The sequence below is a fragment of the Salvia splendens genome, chromosome 20 (genome assembly GCF_004379255.2).
Source record: "Salvia splendens isolate huo1 chromosome 20, SspV2, whole genome shotgun sequence".
NCBI classification, from domain to species: Eukaryota; Viridiplantae; Streptophyta; class Magnoliopsida; order Lamiales; family Lamiaceae; genus Salvia; species Salvia splendens.
This window is the reverse complement of record NC_056051.1, coordinates 16,577,397-16,584,201: the sequence shown is the minus strand read 5'-3', so window position 1 is coordinate 16,584,201 and position 6,805 is coordinate 16,577,397.

Sequence of the window (6,805 nt, the reverse complement as noted above, 5' to 3'; positions counted from 1 at the left end):
CCCTAATGTTTCGTTGCCCTTAACCGTTGATATTGACTAAAATTTGGGTTGGTATCATCGCAATACACATTGTGAATGTAACTATAACATTGTAAAAATTTAGCAGCTCTGTCAATTCCTGGCAACGTTCGAATAAATATACTCCTTCCGTCCAAAAGAAATACTAGTAGATTTTATCATTTTGGGCCTCCACCAAAATTACACTAATTTTAAAAATAGAAAGTTTTAAACCATACTAATCATACACATCATTTTAAATGTTGATCTCACATCCACTAACTATACTTCCACCATATTTTCGCTCCCTCTCTCTTACTTTATCAATTATGTATTAAAATTCATGTCATTTACAACTTTTGTCTATTTTTTATGGACGAGAGGAGTATAATGTTTAGGACCCGGATTAGTCATATTTGACAAGTTTGTTCAATAATGCTTACCAAAAATAAAATAAATAATAAACACTTGTGTATGCAAGTAAACATCTGCTTCTCAAGTTCTCTTATCTTTCCTCCTCTCTTAGTGTCATTATCTCCCATTTCCTCTTGTACCACGGTCGCCGTCATCTCCTCTCCTTCGTCCACTACCACCGCCTCGTCCACACCTCCATCCCCATCGTCTTTTCCTACTCTACATCGTCGTCTCATCCCTTTTTCTTTACTGTTGCCACCTTCCAACACCTATAATAATTTGGTGAAAAATGTTCCAAATGGAAACTACATCGGTTTGAGATTTGGGTTCAATACTTTTTATTTTTTAAAATGAAATGAAAATGTGTTGGTTCAGGTCGGGTCAAACTAAGAGCTAGGTCTTGTTTGACTCGAGTTCACTGTGCATAAGAGCCTTCATCCGACAATAGGAGAACCGTTTTTTTCATTTCTGAGTCGTCCTTCAATAAAAATTCCATTTTAGTTTACTGCGAATGGTAAGTGTGCCTCACTTTTCATTAATTGATTTTACTCATATTTATTACTCCTTTCGTCTCCCAAGAATATGCATTATTTCTTTTTCAATCCGTCCTAAAACAATACTATACTTTCTAAATTTGGAAACTATTTTATCTCTAATGAAGTATGACACATTCTTCACTAACAATATTTTAATTATTTTTTCTTTCCTTCTCTCTTACTTTACTTATTGTGCATCAAAACTTGTGTCCAACAAAAAATGTAGTATATATTCTTGTGGGATGGAGGATTATGAAATTATATAAAAATGAGAGTTATAATCTTTTTAAATTCACATTTTTTATACTTCCTCCTTCCTTTTAATTCACATTTTTTATACTCACTCCTTCCTTTAAAAGTATGAACTATTTCCTTATTAGTCCGTCACTAAAAAGTACGAACATTCTAATTTAGGAATAGCTAAAAAGTACATTATCCCTACACATAATTTTATTTACAACTTATACCATTTCACTACAGTACTAGAGCTGACCAAGGTTTACCGAACCGGTGGTTAAAACCAAAACCGTAACCGTCGGTTACGGTTCCGAACCGAAACCGCGAGAAATATTCTGAACCGAAACCGTGAATTTTAGAACCGCGGTTCGGTTCAGGTTCCAAATTTTTCGAACCGAAACCGCGACCGAACCGCCGGTTCCGAACCGTCGGTTAGCGGTAACGGTTCCGAACCGCCAATGCAATGATAAATTTAAACATAGTTAATCCTTATATTAAAACTATACTTCATTATGGTAATAACTTTATAATTCTATTTCTTATTTTATTAATTAACATAATTTTTTACGTATGGAGTGGATCATTATTAATAAATATTTATCAACATTATTTAATAAAACTTAGAAGAATTGATTACTTTAAATAAAGCATAATACTCTAATTAACACTGATTAATGAATATGTAGTCTTCAAAATTTATTAGTTAAGTCTTCAAAATTGATTGGTTGGCGGTGGGTGATGGCTGCACTATTCAAAATTGATTGCATAAAACATCATTTCTTTTATTTTTTATTTATTTTTTTTAAATTCTTATTTTAAATTCAAATTGGATACCATTTTCCCCTATTTTTATCTATAAATACTCCCCTCTATTCTCACTTACACTCACCCCATTCTTGTAATTTGTATATGTAAATTGTAAATTTGATATCATTTTCACCTTACTCGTCTTAATTCAATTTAAACTATCTATTTCCTTGTTCCAATTTATTTTATAATTTCAACTATATGGCAAAAAAAGTTAAGGAAAAAAACTGCGAAACCACGAAACCGAACCTAAACCGCTACGAACCGTTCAAAAACCGGCGGTTCGGAACCGAAACAGAAACAACCGGTTTTCGAACCGAAACCGAAACCGAAACCGTGAAACAACCTCATGGTTCGGTTCTGGTTCCGAACCGAAACCGCCGGTTCATGAACCTTGAGCAGGTCTATACAGTACTATTAATAATGTGGAGTCCACTCTCCACTAACATCACTTAAACTACCTTTTATTTCTGTCTCTCTTATATTACCAATTATACATTCAAATACATGGTGTTAGAAATAATGGGAAGAAATTCTCAAGCCGTGTACAAGCGGTACTCTAACTATTACAATCAAAAGGAAACTTGCAGCAAATAGAGGAATGAAAATTACAACGAAAATAAAGCAAACCAAATTTATAAGTCGAGTCGAGGAAAGCCCTCTTTCCGCAAGACAAATTACGCCCCGGCTAGTGCTCACGGAATGGCGTATTGCCCCCAAAGATAAAACGACTTCCTCCTAGCGTGTAGAAGCACCTCAAACCCGCTAGGCACCGGCGAACTTGATGGAGTTCCGAGAATCGAGCTACACAATGCTCCTAAGATGCATACTATGATGTAGAGACTAGAGAGTAGAGAGAATATTTTGTGGTGTTGTTGGTGTCTTCTACTTCAAGATCAAAGCCTATTTATAGGCTAGAAAAACAAGTGAAAGGTCTTGCAATCAAGACAAGACATAAAGAAAATGGGGTTGAAAGGCCAAAGGACTTAGCCACATGAAAGGCCAAAAGCCTCTCTTTTTCCCCACATTTCCCATGTTTTTCCTACAATCCCCCACATTGGTTAGAGCTCTGCCAGCTCAAACCAACACAAGACATGAATGCATGTATGCAGACCCTTTGCTCAATTCTCGAGAAACAATATTGCATTTGGAATAGTAGCTTGGGGCTTTGAACTTTCCATAGTCAACACTATCGGGCATACCGACGGCCTGGTGGACGTGATGCCTTGAACCATTCGTCCTTGGTGTATACCGAGACAATAATATTGACACAATATTATTTACAAACTCATCAGTTCTCACGTTTGTGTCCTTTACTGGCCATGGAACACCACTTTGGATTCATAAGTGATTCACATTTTGAAGCGGCCCACACTTCTTCACTTACATAGGTGATTCTTTTCTAGGTATCCTGCAATACCCACCTCCTCGAGGTTTCTAAGAATCATTAAAAGTCAAAACTTAGCCTCTTACCACAAGCAGGTTACAACACTCAATGCTTTCTAAAGAATGGGCGAAGATAAAAAATCTTCCGAGTGTTACAACTAGATTCATATAGCTTCGTTTTCCCATTGAACCAAGCCCATGGGATCTCCAATCGTATGGTTGGGTTACCACTATAATCATCTTTTAAGATGTGGTTTTCAGTCCCATTCCTTTTAGCAATTTATGCATTTGATCACGGTTTAAACCTTTTGTTAACGGATCCGCTAAGTTATCAACTGACCTTACATAGTCAACTGTGATAACACCACTTGTGATCAATTGCCTGATGGTATTATGTCGCCGACGAATATGTCGAGACTTACCGTTGTATAAGCCACTATGTGCTCTCCCTATAGCTGCTTGGCTATCACAGTATATCACTACTGTCGGCACTGGCTTCTTCCAACATGGAATACATTCTAGGAAATTTCTGAGCCACTCGGCTTCTTCCCCTGCTTTATCCAATGCAATAAACTCAGATTCCATGGTGGAACGAGCAATACACGTCTGTTTCGTTGATTTCCACGAAACAGCACCACCCCCAACAATGAACACATAACCACTCATCGAGAACGAGTCTTTTGAATCAGAGATCCAAATTGCATCACAATACCCTTCAAGTACTTGGGGATATCTTGTGTACAGCAGCTCAAAGTTAAGAGTATACTTCAAGTATCTCAAAACCCTACGCAGAGCTTTCCAATGTTCCTTGCTTGGGTTGCTCATAAATCGGCTCAGCTTATTCACCGTACACGCAAGATCTGGTCGGGTGCAGTTTGTGATAAACATCAAACTCCCTATGATCCTTGCATATTCTTCTTGAGCTACAGGCTCACCCGTGTGCTTACTCAAATGCACGTTGGGTTCCAATGGAGTCTTAGCTGGCTCACAATCGAATGAGTGAAATTTCTTTAGCACTTTCTCAATATAATGAGATTGTGTCAGAGCAATTCCCTCATGATTCCTTTTAATTTTGATTCCGAGAATCACATCAGCTAAACCCATATCTTTCATGTCGAAATTTCTCTTCAACATGTTTTTGGTTTCATTGATAATGGCACTATTGCTGCCCGTAATCAACATATCATCTACATAAAGACACACAATAACGAAACCGTTATCTGTGTTCTTAATGTAAACACACTTATCGCACTCATTGATAGTGAAACCATTTGCCAACATCACGTTGTCAAATTTTAAATGCCATTGTAATGGTGCTTGCTTCAACCCATATAATGACTTTACCAGTTTGCATACTTTACGCTCTTGCCCAGGCACAACAAACCCTTCGGGTTGTTCCATATATATTTCTTCTTCCAGATCACCATTCAGAAACGCAGTTTTCACATCCATTTGGTGAATCTCAAGATTGTGCAAAGCAGCAATCGCAAGAAGCACCCGAATGGAAGTGATTCTCGTAACAGGTGAATAGGTATCAAAAAAGTCATGCCCTTCTTTCTGCTTAAAGCCTTGGACAACTAGGCGAGCTTTGTACTTATCTATAGTACCATCGGGCTTATATTTCCTTTTCAGAATCCACTTGCACCCTAAAGTCTTACAGCCTTCAGGCAAGTCTACTAACACCCAGGTGTTATTTCTCATGATGGATTCAATCTCACTGTTGATAGCTTCTTGCCACCACGCTGCGTCTGGGCCAGACAAAGCTTCCGCCACTGACTTTGGTTCGTCATCCAACATAAAAGTTATGAAGTCGGGACCAAATGTCTTAGCAACTTTAACTCTTTTACCACGTCTTGGTTCAACATCCTCAGGACTTGACCTCGTCCTTTTTGGAGGATTAGAACTAGTGGATTCATCCATCATTCTTTCACAAGAACGATCCTCTTGCCTCTTACAAGGGTAAACATTCTCAAAGAATATAGCATTCCTTGACTCAATCGTTGTTCCTTCAGCCATGCCAGGCACAGCTGACCTATGGACTAGGAAACGATAGGCACTACTATTAAGTGCATGGCCAATAAAGATGCAATCGACTGTTTTAGGGCCTATTGCAACTTGTTTCGGAGGTGGCACTTCTACCTTCGCTAAACACCCCCACACTTTGAGGTATGAATACGAAGGTTTCTTCCCTTTCCACAACTCATAAGGAGTTACATCCCTATTTTTTTGGTGGAATTTTGTTCAGGATATGATTCGCTGTTAACACAGCCTCCCCCCACATGTTCTGGGGTAATCCTGAATTAATCAACAAAGCATTCATCATCTCTTTTAGTGTTCGATTTTTGCGTTCAGCAACACCATTTGATTGAGGAGAATATGGAGCTGTGGTTTGGTGAATTATACCACTTGCATGACATAATTCTGCAAACGGAGCTACATACTCACCACCTCTATCACTTCGAACACACTTAATTCGACAATTAAGTTGATTTTCGGCTTCATTTTTGAAGTCTTTAAACGCTTCAATTGCCTCATCTTTACTTCTTAATAAGTAAAGGTAACAATACCTTGTGCAATCATCTATAAATGTGATGAAGTACTTTTTACCACCTCTTGTTTGCACAAATTTCAAATCACATACGTCTGTATGGATCAATTCAAGAGGTTTTGTGCTTCGCTCTACCGAATGGAACGGCAGTTTAGCCATTTTGGCTTCAACACACACTTCACATCTTTCTTGTGAGTTAAACTTATCTACTTTTAGTAAATTAAGATTTACTAATCTTTTTATAGCATTTAGATTTACATGTCCCAATCTATTGTGCCATAAGTCATAGCTTTCAAGCAAATAAGAGGATGTGTCATTTTCCTTATTGCTTATTCCTTTTCCACGGTGAATGACCGTAACATTCAGTTCAAAAAGCCCATTCACTAGGTGACCTTCACCTATGAACTTTTCATACTTGGTCAATATAACCTTTTCACACTCAAATTCTAGTGAAAATCCATGATTTACTAGAAGTGAGCCTGACACCAAATTATTTCGGATGTCTGGGACATGCAGTACATCCCTAAGGGTAAGAACTTTTCCAGATCCTAATTTTAGGAACACATTACCCACACCAACCACCTTAGAAGATGCTTGGTTTCCCATACGTACTTTTCTACCTCCAACAGATTTGTAGGTAGAAAAAACGCTTCTTTCGGAGCACACATGACATGTGGCACCTGTATCAACAAACCATTCATTTGGATTGTTACCATGGTTCACATCGGAGACCATTGCGATCACCTCGTGATCTTTGTTGTTTATAACAACACGTTCAAATAATTTGCACAATATTGTCTCCAACAATAAGTACACAATTATATTGAACCATATGTGCATTGGTATATTCAACAACCCATGCATCCAAATTATTACTACC